Source organism: Pelophylax lessonae (genome assembly GCF_965119305.1).
Source record: "Pelophylax lessonae genome assembly, chromosome: 8".
NCBI lineage: Eukaryota > Metazoa > Chordata > Amphibia > Anura > Ranidae > Pelophylax > Pelophylax lessonae.
This window is the reverse complement of record NC_138775.1, coordinates 107,227,390-107,242,581: the sequence shown is the minus strand read 5'-3', so window position 1 is coordinate 107,242,581 and position 15,192 is coordinate 107,227,390. Positions and strand designations below refer to the sequence as shown.

At 45.7% G+C, this 15,192-nt stretch overlaps 1 protein-coding gene across 2 annotated transcripts in view; it reads left to right on the top strand.

Moving 5' to 3' along the window:
• Positions 1 to 15,192, top strand: part of SGSM3 (small G protein signaling modulator 3) — a 335,727-nt gene that overhangs the window by 184,534 nt on the left and 136,001 nt on the right. The window lies entirely within an intron of this gene.

Here is a 15,192-nt window from a genome sequence, read left to right as displayed (position 1 = left end):
GCGGCACCACAGGTCCCAGCCCTAGCACAGCCTGCAGCAGGGTGAACGAGAAATACCTACAGGGACCCCAATAACATACCACCAAAATAATATGGAGGGATTTAGAAAGGTTCTGTGCAGAGAGAACGATCTGACACAGGAACAAGAAAAACCTGGGTCATGTCTAGATTCACCCTAGCTTCTCTCCGCTGTCCAGCGATCTTGGACTCCAAGAAAATGCCCGCTCCATGCATTCCTATGGGGGAACTACCAAAACATGGCTGCCTATGCATTTCAATGGGAACATATTTACATTGATGCAGAGCGAAACTACAGGAAAATGGCGGCCCCCTACGGCACGCCATTCGGTCTCCAGGACCCCCCAGAGGGTTCAGTAGACAGTGGCATCGGGGGGTCCCCTGGAGGGGCCCCCACCAGGATAAACTTCCCCACCCCCCGCAGAACCGCTGCAGCGGCCGCAATACATCCGCCCCCCTGAGATAGGAACCTGCTTGTTGGGGGGAGGGGGTAGCCTAAGGGGGGCCTGGTATCACCGAGAGGCCAGGGGAACCGAGGGATACTCGATGGCCTGACTGTCCCAGGGAGGGGCCCACGTTCACCCTGAGACTGCCAGAGAAATGGGGGGGACACTTACCATACCAACGACAACAGGTGGGCACCACTTCGAACAGACTACCTCTTCACCAGGGGTGGGAGTGCTAATGGCCAGGGGGCATGCTGCGACTCAGAGCGACCAAGGTCGTATGCGTCCTGGCGAGGTGTTTCACTTTCAGGCAATCCCCTGTCCATCTAGGCTCTGTCGTGGCAAGGCCTAGTGCTGGACTATAACTTATAGTGCATATATATTATCGAAAAGTGCCACGTCCTAACATTTGGTCTAGAAATTGGGATCAAAAAACAAGGACTTTGTCGGCACAGAGGTGTGTATAAAAAATAAACATTTTATTATTATACAATTTGAAAACAGAGACAGCTTGTAGGGCAACAACATGCCGGCAGTTCTGTGATTAACCACTTTACCACCGGAGGATTTTGCTGTCTTACGCCCAGGCCACTTTTTGCGAATTGGCGCTGTGCGACTTTAACTGACAATTGCGCGGTCGTGCGACGCCGTACCCAAACGGAATTTACGTCCTTTTCTTCCCACAAACAGAGCTTTCTTTTGGTGGTATTTGATCACCTGTGCGATTTTTACTTTTTGCGCTATAAACAAAAAAAGAGCGTTTTATTTTGAAAAAATAACAATATTTTTCACATTTTTTTTATATGAAATTCCCCCCCCAAAAAATGTAAAAATCTAAATTTTTTAAATTTTTGGCCAATTTGTTTTCTGCTACCTATGTTTGGTAAAAAAAATCACAATAAGCGTATTTTGATTGGTTTGCGCAAAAGTTATTGCGTTTACTAAGTAAGGGAAAGAGATCTGTCATTTTTGGTGTTTTTTTTTAACGCGTAATGGCGGCGATCTGCGATTTTTTTTTTTGCGGGACTGCGACATTGCGGCGGACAGATCGGACCCTTGACTGACCTTTTTGACACTTTTGGGGGTACCAGTGACATTACTGCACTAATCAGTGCTATATATATGCACTGTTACTGTAAAAATGACACTGGCAGGGAAGGGGTTAATTTTATTGGAGAGGGAGGGGTTAATGTATGCCTGGTGCTTACTAACGTGTGTGGGGGGAGGTGACTGAGAGAGTTAGGGACAGATCGGATGTTCAGCTGTGCTGAACCATGCTATCTGTCCCTGCCTGTCACTTAGGAGATCCGCCCGCACTGTTTACACAAGCGGGCGGATCTCCAAACTAGATTCCCCGACGATCGGGGAAGAGCAGCGGCGATAGCCGCTGCTCCTTCCCTGGCCCGACTCCCGCTGTGACTGAACACAGCGGGAGCGAGCCTGCAGTAGCAGCAATGTGAGCGGAGTCAAAGTGGTTAATGGACCAACCTTGTTCAATTTATTCATAAACAACATTGAGGTCGGGATCAGTAGTTCGATATCAGTTTTTGCAGATGACACAAAATTGGCCAGAGCAATAACTGCACAGCATGAAGCAGATATCCTACAGAATGACCTGGACAAAATTACAGAGTGGGCAACGACATGGCAAATGAGGTTTAACGTGGAGAAGTGTAAGGTTTTGCACTTGGGGACTAAAAACATAAAAGCACAATACACGTTAGGAGGGGAACCCTTGGGGGAATCAAAAATGGAGAAGGATCTGGGAGTCTTGGTTGATGATAGATTAGGCAACAGCATGCAATGTCAAGCGGCAGCTGCCAAAGCCAGCAGAATATTAGCATGCATAAAGAAAGGGATGTATTCCAGAGATAAGACTATAATCTTTCCACTTTATAAAACTCTGGTCCGACCGCATCTGGAGTATTCTGTCCAGTTCTGGTCGCCAGTCCTCAGGAGGGATGTGTTGGAGCTGGAGAGAGTCCAGAGAAGGGCAACTAAACTAATTAGGGGATTGGAGGACCTTGACTATGAAGAGCGTCTACAATCGCTCGATTTATTCTCCCTGGAGAAGAGACGTCTGAGGGGGGACATGATAGCAATTTATAAATATCTTAATGGGGATCCCAGCTTAGAAAAAAAGCTGTTCATTCGAAGGGATTGCATGAGGACTCGAGGGCATACAATGCGATTAGAGGAGAAGCGTTTTAACCTCAGGCAACGTGGGGGGTTCTTTACTGTTAGGGCTACAAGATTGTGGAATTCTCTACCACAAGAGGTGGTTTCTGCGGGTAGTATGGTGGCTTTCAAAAGACTCTTAGACTTACATCTCAAGGATCAGAACATTCAGGGGTATGTGAGATGATTACAGCCACACACACCTACACAGGTTGAACTGGATGGACTATTGTCTTTATTCAACCTCACCTACTATGTAACTATATGTAACTATGTAAGGTAACGCACTAAAAGCAAAAAAAAAAGAGGGAAAAAGAAACAAAATTTCACATAAAAACATGTATATGTTACATAGTTACCTGTGATGTAATCCACATCAGAAGGATCCAACAAAGGGGACAGGCGAGTATCACTGTCCTCCGAGGGGATCTGTAGGTGTGGTCATCGCAGGTACACGTAATTTATGGAGTATGTGTAAGATAACTCAACATGTTTCGCATATGTGCTTCATCTGGAGTTTGAGTTCATCACTCTGTGTAACAAAACAACATTAGCTAATACTCAATGTTAGCTAAAATTTACAAGAATACAACATAGCTGTCCTATACAATTCCATATAATACCTTCTGCTTTCCACATTGACAGATTGGCATAGTGTATTAGATCCACGGAGCTACATCAGACAGGTCACCAGGCAGGGGGCCAACCCACAAAAAGCTGTTGCTTGTAGTTCTCTCAGGAACAAAACTAACTAAAAGAAAAGTCTTACAAAAAGGTTCCAAAAAAAAACAGCTGAGACCCAGCAGGGAACTAGGCCCTACTCCTAAACTAGGCAGAAACAAACTGAAGCCTATATCAGTGTGTGTGAGTGTATGCCTGCAGGGACGGCCCCATAGGCATGGTAAAGCTTTTCCCTGCCTAGTGTTCTACTCCTGTAAGGGGCAGCATAACCGCAATTATATACGCTATATTGTTTTTTTCGTTATTTGCTATTTTTTCCCCACGAAAGTGGAGTAACCCTTTAATACTTAGTACAAAATCTTTTGTTGGTAATGACAGCTTCAAGATACCTCCTGGATGGAAAAACCAGTCACATGCATTGCTCAGGTGTAATTATGGCCTATTTTTCCACACAGTCTTCAAATCTTGAAGGTTTCCGTTGGCTTCTTCTATGAACTTCTGTGATCTTTAGTTCTTTCCATAGACTTTCTATTGGATTCAAATCAGATGATTGGTTGGGCCATTCTAGCAGCTTTATTTTCTTTCATTTAAATCAATTGAGAGTTTCCTTGGCTATGTGTTTGGGATCATTGTTTTTCTGAAATATCCACCCTAGTTTCATCTTCATCATCCTGGTAGATGGCAGCGTATTTTTATCAAGAATGTCTTGGTACCTTTCTCTATTTATCCTTCCTTCTATCATATAAAGTTTGCCACCTCCAAACTTCACTGTTGGTATGGTGATTTTGGGGTGATGTACAATGCCATTTGACCTTCAAACGTGTGTATTATGGTATCCAAAGAGTTCAAGAGTTTTGGTCTTCTCTAACACAGACTATATTTTCCCAGTATTTAACAGGCTTGTCTAAATACTGTGCAGCAAACTTTAAACAAGCTTCAGCATGCTTTTTCTTCAGCAATGGAGTCTTGCGTGGTGAGCGTGCATACAGGCCATGGTGGTTGAGTGCATTACCTATTGTTTTCTTTGAAACAATTGTACCCGCTGATTCCAAGTCTTTCTGAAACTCTCCAGAAGTGGTCCTTGGCTCTTGGATAACTCTTCTGATAATTCATTTTACTCCTCTGTCAGAAATCTTGCAAAGAGCACCTGGTCATGGCCACTTTATGGTTAAATTATGTTCTTTCCATTTCTGGATTATGGCCCCAACAGTGCTCACTGCAACATTCAGAAGTTTAGAAATCCTTCTGTAACCAATGGTATCAGTATGTTTTGCAACAATAAGCTTGCGAAGGTCCTGAGCGATCTCTTTGCTTTTACCCATCATGAGATCTTTGTGTGACACCTTGGTGAGACACCTTTTTATAGGCCATCAGTTGAAACTGAACCAGTTGATATTAATTTTCACTGTTAAGGGGCAAGATTGCTTTCTAATTACTGCTAGATTTCAGCTGGTGTTTTGCTTTTTGCTTTTAATGCCTTTTCGCACTTCCCTCTCTTCATGTGTTCAATACTTTTTTCCCATGTCATTCCATTTTATTACACATAACTTAATTTCTGAACTTCTTTGTTTTGGTTTCTTTGTATGTATGGCTTGCATGGGTTGTTACCGACATGGTGAAAATTTCATGTCAATAGCGCCTTTAGAAATATATTTACCTAGAAAAATTGTGGCGTGTTCTATACTTCTTTTACCCACTGTATATGCGGTGCAGCAGCAGTGGGAATTTATTGCGATTTTAAGAGTCCTGAGCATTTTCTGAGCACTGCAGTGCGATTCAGATGCAAATTCCAGGCTCATTGCCTTCTATTGGAACACACCTGAATCACACATCTCATCAGTTTTTAACACAAATGCAATGAGGGAAAAAACAACGTGTGGGTCGTCCCTATCCCTACCAGTCCCTAGGCCTGGTATGGTTTTTGGGGGGAACCCCCCAGGCCAAAGTTTTTTTTTAAAAATGTCATTGGGTCCCCCCCAAAATCCATACCAGACACTTTTTTTTTTTTAAAAATGTCCCCCGGTGTAGATCAAGCGTCAATCACGATGAATGCCACTGCCCATAAAAATAGCTCTGCATCCATCGCTGGCTCCAGTTGTCTTCTCGCTCTGCTGCCTCGCGGTTCTTAAATAGCTAAGGAGCAGGGCCACCGAGCGACATCACCAGGTGATTCCGCCCCCCTGCAACGTCATCGACATCGGGCCCCTTGTTTTGTTTTTTTGAAAATATATTTTTTATTGTTTTTAAAATGTATTTTTTATTGTTTTAAACAATAAGTACAAGTTTACAAATACAGCCTGAAACCGGGAAAAATAAAAAACGGTATAATGCATCAGCACTAACCAACCTGTACAGCTCAGTGGTATACATAATCATTTTCAACTTCGACAGCCCATCAAAAGTGGGGGCCCCCTTGTTAAAGACGGCTTCCAGATTCCAATAAGCCCACAGACCCCCACAACCACCCTCCAGGGTTGCCCCAAAGCACTCCCCCCCAATGTTAAGGGTGGGGGGGGTGGTGAGCTCGCTCATTATAGGGATCTGGTATGGATTTTTTCAATTTGGGCTTCGGGGGTTCGGCTCAAAATCCATACTAGACCCAAAAGGTATGGTCCCTCCCAAGCCTGATATGAATTGGGAGGGACCCCCATGCCATTTTTGTTCACAATTTTTTATTGCTTGTAATGGTTTTATTACATTAAGCTGATAGCTGATGAGTCAATCGCTGTTACAGATGCGGTGGCTGGCTTTCTGGCCCGCTCCTTAACAACCAGCTTTTGTTAAAGATGCCGTTGGCCGCCACTCCCAAAAATTTGTGTCTGAACTGAATCTAAATCGCAGCTGAACCGCTGCTTTGGAAGTTCACAGTGAAAACAGAAAGGAAATTCCCAACTGACATATGTAAACCTAGCCTTATACTTTTCCGCACACAGCCTGCCATCAGGAAGAACTTCAATAACCTAGTCATTGACTACCTAGCAGCAAGCAACTGTTGTACAATGTAAAGAGTGCAGCGGTCAGGTGTATGAAATATACAGCATTGTCTAACAATACAGCGATCAGGAATAAGTAATGCATGGAGTGCAGTGATTACAGATCAAAGAAACAAAGAGATTTCCAGTCACAACTTACCAACCAGCCAGCGACCAACCAAATTGACCTGTCTAACAGTATGCGTTAAAAACAGGGGTTTGGTTGCACACATTTGCAAATACATGCGTAAGCTGCAGGCCCCGACAAGGCACCCTATGATCTGCAGTCCCTTACTCTACAATTTAAAGAGTCTCTACAATGAGAGCACATGGATTTAATGGGATAGATGGAGGACAGGTGACTAGAGGGAGCCCACCCCTCCTTAAAGGCACAGGGTCACACTGAACACCCAGCACATCGTACAATGGCGGCAAAGGTGTCAGTGCATTGCCTGGCTCAATAAAGATATCAATAATGCAAAAAGTGGTCACCGCCTCCACCTATAACTGGTCTTAGTGGTAAGGAGCACTGGAAGGGCAGTGCGGTGATTACAGTAGAAGTGCATAACATGCATAGTGCAGGGGTCAGGGGTTAATAACAACAGAGCGCAGGGGTCAGGAGTGCACAGGGGTCAAGAGTACACAGCGCACAGAGATCAAGGGTCAGGAGTAAATAATCCACAGATCCCAGGAATCAGGAGTGCGTAATGCGCAGAGGTCAGAATTGTATAATGCACAGAGTGCAGGAGTCAGAATTGTTAACAAAAAAATTACCTCCATCTCTCAGTACAGATTCCCCCTTTCCTTATTTTCAGGTCAATGACTATTTAGCAACCAGCAGCTGCTTAATATAGAGAGTACAGTTGTCAGGAGTATTAAGTACACAGCATAGTGTATACAGTGCAGGCTCAGAAGTAGATGGTGCACAGAGTGCAGCATTCAAAAGTGTATAACACAGAGTGCTGGTGTCGTGTGTAACGCACAAAGTGCTGGGGTCAGGAGTGTGTAACAGAGTGCAGGACTCAGAGTGTGTAAGACCCAGGTCTGTAGACCCACTACAGAGCTCCCCTGATTGCAGCTCTCCATTAAACCAGTTTGCGAGACTAGGCCTTTCAGAGTGAGACTAATTCACTCTGGGTGCCCTGCAGCTGTGAGCAATAGCTACTCCACTATGGAACATCTGGAGAAGTGGACCCCCGTATCCCTGCCTTTATCTATGGCCCCTGTTGCCAATATAATAGCAGTCATTGTGACATACATTACCATAGTTTTTTTCTATCTTCCTAACCAAACGAATTAATAATCGTTCAAACCAAAATGGGTGACCTATTTTTCTTTTCTTTCGTTCATTGACGGACACAGCTTTTCATCTTCTTGACTGTAGAGTTATACCGCTCCCTACAGGAGTAGGACACTAGGCAGAGAAAATCCTTGAACACGCCTATGGGGCAGTCCCTGGGGGTATACTCCCACTTCCTGCTATAGGTATTCATTTTTGTTCTGCCTAGTCAGGAGTAAGGACCTAGTTCCTTGCTGGGATCTCTGGTCCTGGCAATTTTTTCTTTTTACATGGAATGTTTTCCTCTTTTTATTATTTTGTTCCTGGGAGAGCTACAATCAAGTGCTGGACTGGGCGACAAACTGGATAATCTAGATCCTTAGGGTCCCCCCAGTCCAGCTAGCAAGCGTGTGCAGACTGCAGCTCCGTGCTAGGTCGGCCGCGACATAGCCCTACTGGATGGGGGCTGGCCTGCGAGTTAAGCATCTCGTGAGGGCGCATACTACCTGGCTTCGACCTGAGTCGAAGCGTTTCCTCCTGGCCACATTACGATGGAGTGGTGTCCTGTCCAGGGCGGTGCCCACCCTGTTCCTGATGTGGTAAGTAGCTCTCCCTCCATTACCCCTGGAGGGTTTTGGGTTGGACGTGGGCCCCTCCCTGGGGAGGTCGGACCCCCAGGTTCCCATCCTCCCTCCTCCCCAGCCCCTCTAAAATTTCGGTCTCTGTGTGTCTTTGTTCTGGCTCCAAAGTCGGAACATTTTCAAGGTTTTTCTCAAAACTGTTTACAGTTCCCAGGAAGTAGAAGTACCAATACTGAACCTCTAGGCAGTAAACCACTTTGTGCGGGTACAGAAGTTCCGCATGGAGTCCATGCGCACGGTGGTGGCGTCTCTACGTCAGGGGGATTTCCTCGCCTCCATCGACATCAAGGATGCCTACCTTCACATCCCAATATGTGTTGCCCATCAGTGTTTCTTCTGCTTTGCTGTGGGTAAAGCAAGGAGCATTATCAATTTGTGGCGTTACCCTTTTTTCTCGCTTCCGCTCCTCGGGTCTTCACGAAAGTGTTGGCCCTGTTCTAGCATTACTGCGTCAGCGGGGGATCGCGGTACTAGAGTACCTAGATGATCTGCTTTTACAACCAGAGTCTTCATCCGCCTTGTTGGACAACTAGGAGATTACTCTGCAAACGCTGAGGGAGTTTGGTTGGATTTTGAATCTTGAGAAGTCTGCCCTGGTTCCATCCACAAGCCTACTCTATCTGGGTCTGACTCTGGACTCGTCCTCAGCCAGAGGGTTTCTTCCTCGGGAAGTTCAAAACTTCAAACGTTGCAGGAGGTAATTTTGGGTTTTGCTGACCAGCAGACGGTCATCTCTTCGGACTTGCATGCACCTGCCTCGGTGGGGAGGCGTCCTCGGCACAGATTGTGCTCAGGGGGGTCCAGTCTCGGGAAGAGTCCAGACTACCGATCAATGTACTGGAACTCCGAACAATAAGACTTTGTCTGGATCATTGGACAAGTCGTGTCCAGTGCTGATTCAATCAGACAATGCCATGACCATGTCCTATGTCAATCACCAAGAGGGCACAAGAAGTGTCCTGGCAGCTCAGGAGGTAGCCGGCATTCTAAGGTGGGCAGAAAAACTAGTTCCAGCCCTCTCTGCTGTGCAAATTCCAGGGATGGAAAATTGGCAAGTGACCTTTCCCTTTGAAAATATGCGGGAGATTCCCCTGTGCTTACGTTGTCTCAGAAAGTGGCCTTTTTGATGGCCATTACTTCATGGCGCAGGGTGTCTGAACTTGTCATTCACCTTAACTGGTGGTTCACAGGAGTAAGGTGGTTCTGCGTCCATTTACATCATTCCTGTCTCTGACTTTGATCTGAATAAAGACATTGTGTTGCCCTCCCTGTGTCCCAAGCCTAAGCATCCTAAGGAAGTTGCCTTGCACTCCCTGGATGTAGTTTGGGCAATAAGGGTGTATCTGGCAGCTACATCAGGACATCAGACATCACTATTTGTCATCACGGATGGACCTCGCAAGGGGCTTGCTGCTGCTTCTGCGACAATTTCCAGATGGATCAGATAGACTGAGGTTCAGGCTTATTCTGTTAAGGGTCAGGTTCCTCCTTTCCCTATCAAGGCGCACTCTGATCGGGCGCCTAGTGCCTCCTGGGCCTTCCATCGTCAGGACTTGTCCTTTTTGAGGGTGTTTTTTTTCAGGTGAGCTCCAGTTGTTGACAGTTGAGCTCCAAGCTACCTGGTCGGCTATGTTTAGCCTTGGGGAAGTTTGTTTTTACTGCTGTTTCCACCACTCATGTTTGACACTGCTTTGGGATGTCCCTACGGTCAAGAAGATTAAGAGCTGTGTCCATCAATGAAGGAAAGAGAAAATGGGATTTTTGTCCTACCGTAAAAATCATTTCTCTGATGTTCACAGCACCTGCCCCTCTATGGAGATGGGTTTTTTCCTTCTGACACTGCTTGTTACAAAATGGAATACCTATAGCAGGAAGTGGAAGTATACCCCCAGGGACTGCCCCTTAGGCGTGTTCAAGCTTTTTGTCTACCTAGTGCCCTACTCCTGTAGAGGGCAATATAACACTACGGTCAAGAAGATGAAGAGCTGTGTCCGTCAAGGAACATCAGAGAAATGGATTTTACGGTAAGACAAAAATCCCATTTTTCCAAGGGTTTACCTTTTCACTGCACTTCTATGGTCATAATATCTCTTTACAGTGGGTTCTGTTACCATTCATGAATGCATACCATTTAAGTCCTGCTAAATCACTTTAGACTGGCCCCTTTTGCAGTTATAGCTATGTGAAACATTAAAAATAAGTGCCTATACTGTTTAAAATCCAGTAATACACTGTCTCACCCTACTCTGCACGTGCTCAGTTGCTCTCTATTTTTAAGCACTGTGCTGAATTGTAGAGACCGATCTGCTGATAGCCTAAAGATTTACTTCTGTTTAGGGGCTCTGGGCTTCAGCAAAATGGCAGCCTCAAGCAAGAAAAGACAGGAGCAATGCTGCAAGGCAATTTACAGCGCACACAAATTTTGGTAGCATAATTATTATTTTTATCAAATTGTTAAGCGTAAAGTTCCGCTTTAAATTACATTGCCTTGTGTGCCATCAGTCCAGCAGAGGGGCCCAGGAGGCAGCAGCAGAGAGTTGACTGTTTTTTTGTTTTAGCCATGCAGGCGGATAAAGCTAGCACAGTAGTTTCCAATGCTGCAATTAAAGTCCCGGTCAGCTGCTCGCTGAGTGATCTACCTGCCTTAGTCAGTAAGTGTTAAGGAGGGAGTAGGGTAAGGCTGTAGCTGGCGGCAGAAGGTGACAGAGTGAAGGGGTTGCAGGGTTTCCGATGCACAGAATTTTATTGAAGGTACAGACAGAGGCAGATATAGCGATACAACCAAATGGAGCACCTGTAGACTAGTGGCAAGTCAGTACAGACAACCATGCGTCAGACAGCCATAAAGCAGCTGCCGTACTGTGATCATCATCATCATCATGATAATGATGAAGATCATAAGAACAGTGAGACTCTTCCTTCCTTTTTTTATCATCTACTCTTGTGTTTGCAGGGGCAGTAAAAATGCACAGCTGAGCCTCCAACCACTCCCCCCTTATGCAGCAGAGGCACTGCTAGTGTGGCATTGGCAGTGGGGGGTTACACACACAGTGGCAGGACCCACTGGAAGTGTTTGTAAAGCCTATCTCCACACTACTACCATACTACATTGGCAGTGCCTCAGCAGTATAAGGGGTAGTGGTTTAGGGCTCAGTCATGCACTTTTACTGCCCCTTCAAATACAAGTGAGGATGAGACCTAAAAGGAAGCATCTGACTAAGTGTGTGTAAATCTGACAATTTGGCTGTCAGATGGAAACGATCTGGCAGCTTTGCAGCCACCAGATCATTTCTACATCTGCACGAGTATCCGTTCCCCACGCACACTCGCTATGTTTCCCAGGCTCTGTGTACCCAGGTTCTCTTTATTGAGACCCCTGATGCATCATCAAAGACAACTTGTCACCAAAAAATGCATCACAAATGGGACTCTTTGTCCCCATATGTGATGAAAAAAAACAACAACTTTATTTTAAAAAATGTAAATGCATACGTCAGCAGGGCTTATGCACGAAAACATAAATTACTCTACACTTATTACATATCACTGCATACGGCAGAGTGAGCGCAATAATTCTAGGCACATAATTCATGGTTCACTCTAAACTGCTGACCTGTATATGGGGCTTTAAAAGAATCACCTATGGAAAATATAGGGTACCAAAGTTTATGGCTGTTTCAGCGGATCATTGCTGATGAAGTCCCGCCCACCCGGACGTAACATGTACGGGGATTGGTCGCTTGATCCATGGCCGTTTGAACCAGGAACCAGGAAGTAACACAGCACAGCATGCTGCACGCTCTGCATACCTTTACAAGCTTGTACCCCATCGATGCAATGTAAGTGCGATTCTTATACTTTGGGCTAAATAAACTTTACCAATATACAGAGAGCACTAGATCCTTTCTGGTTTTATTTCATGTTGCCGGAGGATTCATCCTGGAGAGTTGCTTAACATAATTGGTATTCTGCTGTGAAGACTGCTTGGCTATTATCTGTTGTCAGAGGGCTTGGAGCTGTGTTCCCTGATTCTGTGAGATTATTATGCGTTTTGACCCTGCAGGGTCGTGCTTTTAAGGTGAGAGGCAGATAATGCTTGGTGGTGGGAAGCTGCGAGCACTGAAGTCACATTGATTGTCATTCACCAGACCACATGTGGACTTTTCTCTCTTACATCACTTCAAGCTATGGACTGTCTCTTATAATTTAATATCATTATCTGTTTAATGTTGACTCCACTTATAGGGTCATCCCTATTATTACAAGAGGGCTTTTTTGACTGCGCTGCACTTTGTTTATATGATTCTTGGAAAATGTTTTAGATTGCCTTTTAGTGTCAGCTGCTGGTCTATACATTGTACCATTCAGCGCTGAATCGTCTACCAATTTTTTAAGTATCAGCACGCAAATTTAAGGCTTGACACATATCGATTTACTCAGCACAACCTCGTCTTTTGTATTTTATCAAAATTTGTGCAATATAGTTTGTTTATGTGCCTCATAATTCTGTGTATATGTGTGTGTATTTTGTTCTGAATTTTTGTTTCCTAAATGTTGACATAAAAAATTGGAATGTGTGCATTTGCGGAACAGGGAATACCTAGGCCCTTATGATTAGTGGTGGATTATGACAGGGTGGAGAAGGATGACCCTGTCAGAGAGATTGTATGGGGCCCCATGATTTCTAACAGCCCTTCTGGGGGAGCTAGTGATAGAGCAGAATAGAAAAGTCAATCTGATCATTTTTCTCTAACTAAACAACCTACCTTCCCAGTACTTCCCACAGTTTTTCTTCTCCCCCCCCCCTTTCCATTGAGGTTATCTTCACAGCCTAGTATATCTGTATGGAGTTCTCTTTGTTGATTTTTAAATGTTAAACCCAAGGGCTGTTCGTTATGCACCAAAGTTATGATTACCAAGGTCCATTGCCTGTTTTTTTTTTTTTTTTTTTTTTTTTTTTATGTTTCAATGTTTTTTATTAGATTTTTTGTAAGAAAAAGATATAACAGCGCACTAGGAGCCAACATGGCTCAATCATTGTCTTTGAGGGCATTAAATATCACATAATACACAAAATACAATGGTGCCAATTCAGAAAATTACAATATCAAAAATGAGAAACCAATAAATCAGTAACAGGAACGGTAAGCTCAGGTTGGGCATCCAGCTAATGGAGTAAAAAACATAGAGTCATAGAGACAGTGCCCCCTCCATTGCATGCTGAAGGGCTGGAGGTCTGGGCCCGACCCCCCCCGGCGCCCCTACGGGAACATACTGCGCCCTTGGGAGAGGACGGCCCCCAACCCCCATACCAGGCCCTCTACCAGTGGGGGGCGTAGCCTGTCATCCGTGCACTGTCAGATAGTACCAGAGAAAAAGCAAGAAAAGAAGGAATAGGGGGAAAAGGGAAAGACAGAGAAGAAAGGAGACAACAGCAGAGGAGGGTGGCAGGAGTGGGAAGATGGGAAAGAGGAAAGAAACATCAGCGGTCAGTGGAAAAATAGAGGGTCGACACCCAGATCCCGTTCACTCCCTAAGGGGGAGATTTCCCCAACATCTCGTCCAAGGCTACCCATGCTCCCAACCGCCCCTATGAGGGGCTCGCCAGGTACCTTATCCAGGGGTCCCATGTTTTGTCAAACATACGCATCCTGTCATTCAACAACGCCACCATCCGTTCGTTTATCATGATCCAGGTCAGTTTGGCTTTTAAAAGCTCGAAAGGCACTACTGGGGTTCGCCATGAACGGGCTATTGCTATTTTGGCGGACGTGAACACGAAGGCGATAAGGCGCTTGGCGGGTTTAGTAGCCCCCTCCACCGGTTTACCCAAAAGGGCATTTTGGGGATCCTTTATCAAGTTGACTTGGGTCAAGGAGTAAACAAAATTATAGACCCGGATCCAAAACCGTCGGACTTTTGGACAAGTCCACCACGTGTGGAGCACCGTGCCCGCTTGTCCGCATCCCCGAAAACAGTTGGGGGATGCGGTGCTCACCGCCGCCGCCAGCCTGACCGGAACCATGTACCAACGCAAAAATACCTTGAAGTTTGCTTCTATCAAGGAAGTGTTGAGTATGGATCTAGAATTAAACTGCGCTAAAGTGTTCCATTCCGCCCGGTCCAGAGATTCTCCCAGATCCTCCTCCCAGCGTAGCATATACGTTAATTTACTATCGTCTCCATGGAGTATATTATAAATTGTTGATATATAGTTTTTTTGTTTGTCAAGTGTGCGGCAAAGGTACTCCATAGGTGTGGAGGTAGAGATGTCGCTCTTACGCCTGAGGGAGGCCACGAAATGAGAGACCTGGGCGTAGCGAAAGTACTCCCCCTCAGGGAGGGAATATTGCTCCTGCAATTGGGACTTGGTAAGTAGTCCCCGGTGGTCGCATAAATCTGCCAACCTGAGAAGCCCCTTATTCGTCCACCATTCAAATGTCACAGGGGTTAGGCCCGGCGGGAACAAAGGGTTGCCCAGCAGGGGTGCTAGCGGAGCATGGAGGGACTTAAAGGAGTGTCTGCCCGACAGCCTATCCCAAACCCCCAGGGAAAGGGAGAGGGCAGGACAGAGCACTCCCGGCCTGTCCCTGGCCCTTAACCACAACGCGTGGTGGACCGGAACCCCCAGGTGGGTCGCCTCCATGTGCATCCAGATCGGGAGAGGGTCCCGGGAGTGGAAGCGTACCAGATGGGCCAGTTGGGCTGCGTAGTAATATTTTCCCAGCTCCGGGACCCCCAATCCCCCCCTGAGTTTAGGGGTAAAAAGAGTCCGTCTGTTGACTCTGGGCCTCTTGTCCCCCCAAATAAACCTAATAACCGTCCCCTGAAAATCTTTAAGATCAGTCATATTAAGCATTATGGGTAATGTGCGAAACAGGTACAATAGTCTAGGCAATATGTTCATTTTCACCGAATTCAACCTACCGAACCACGACGGGGGGCCAACAGACCAAGCAGCAAGATCTTCCCGTAGTT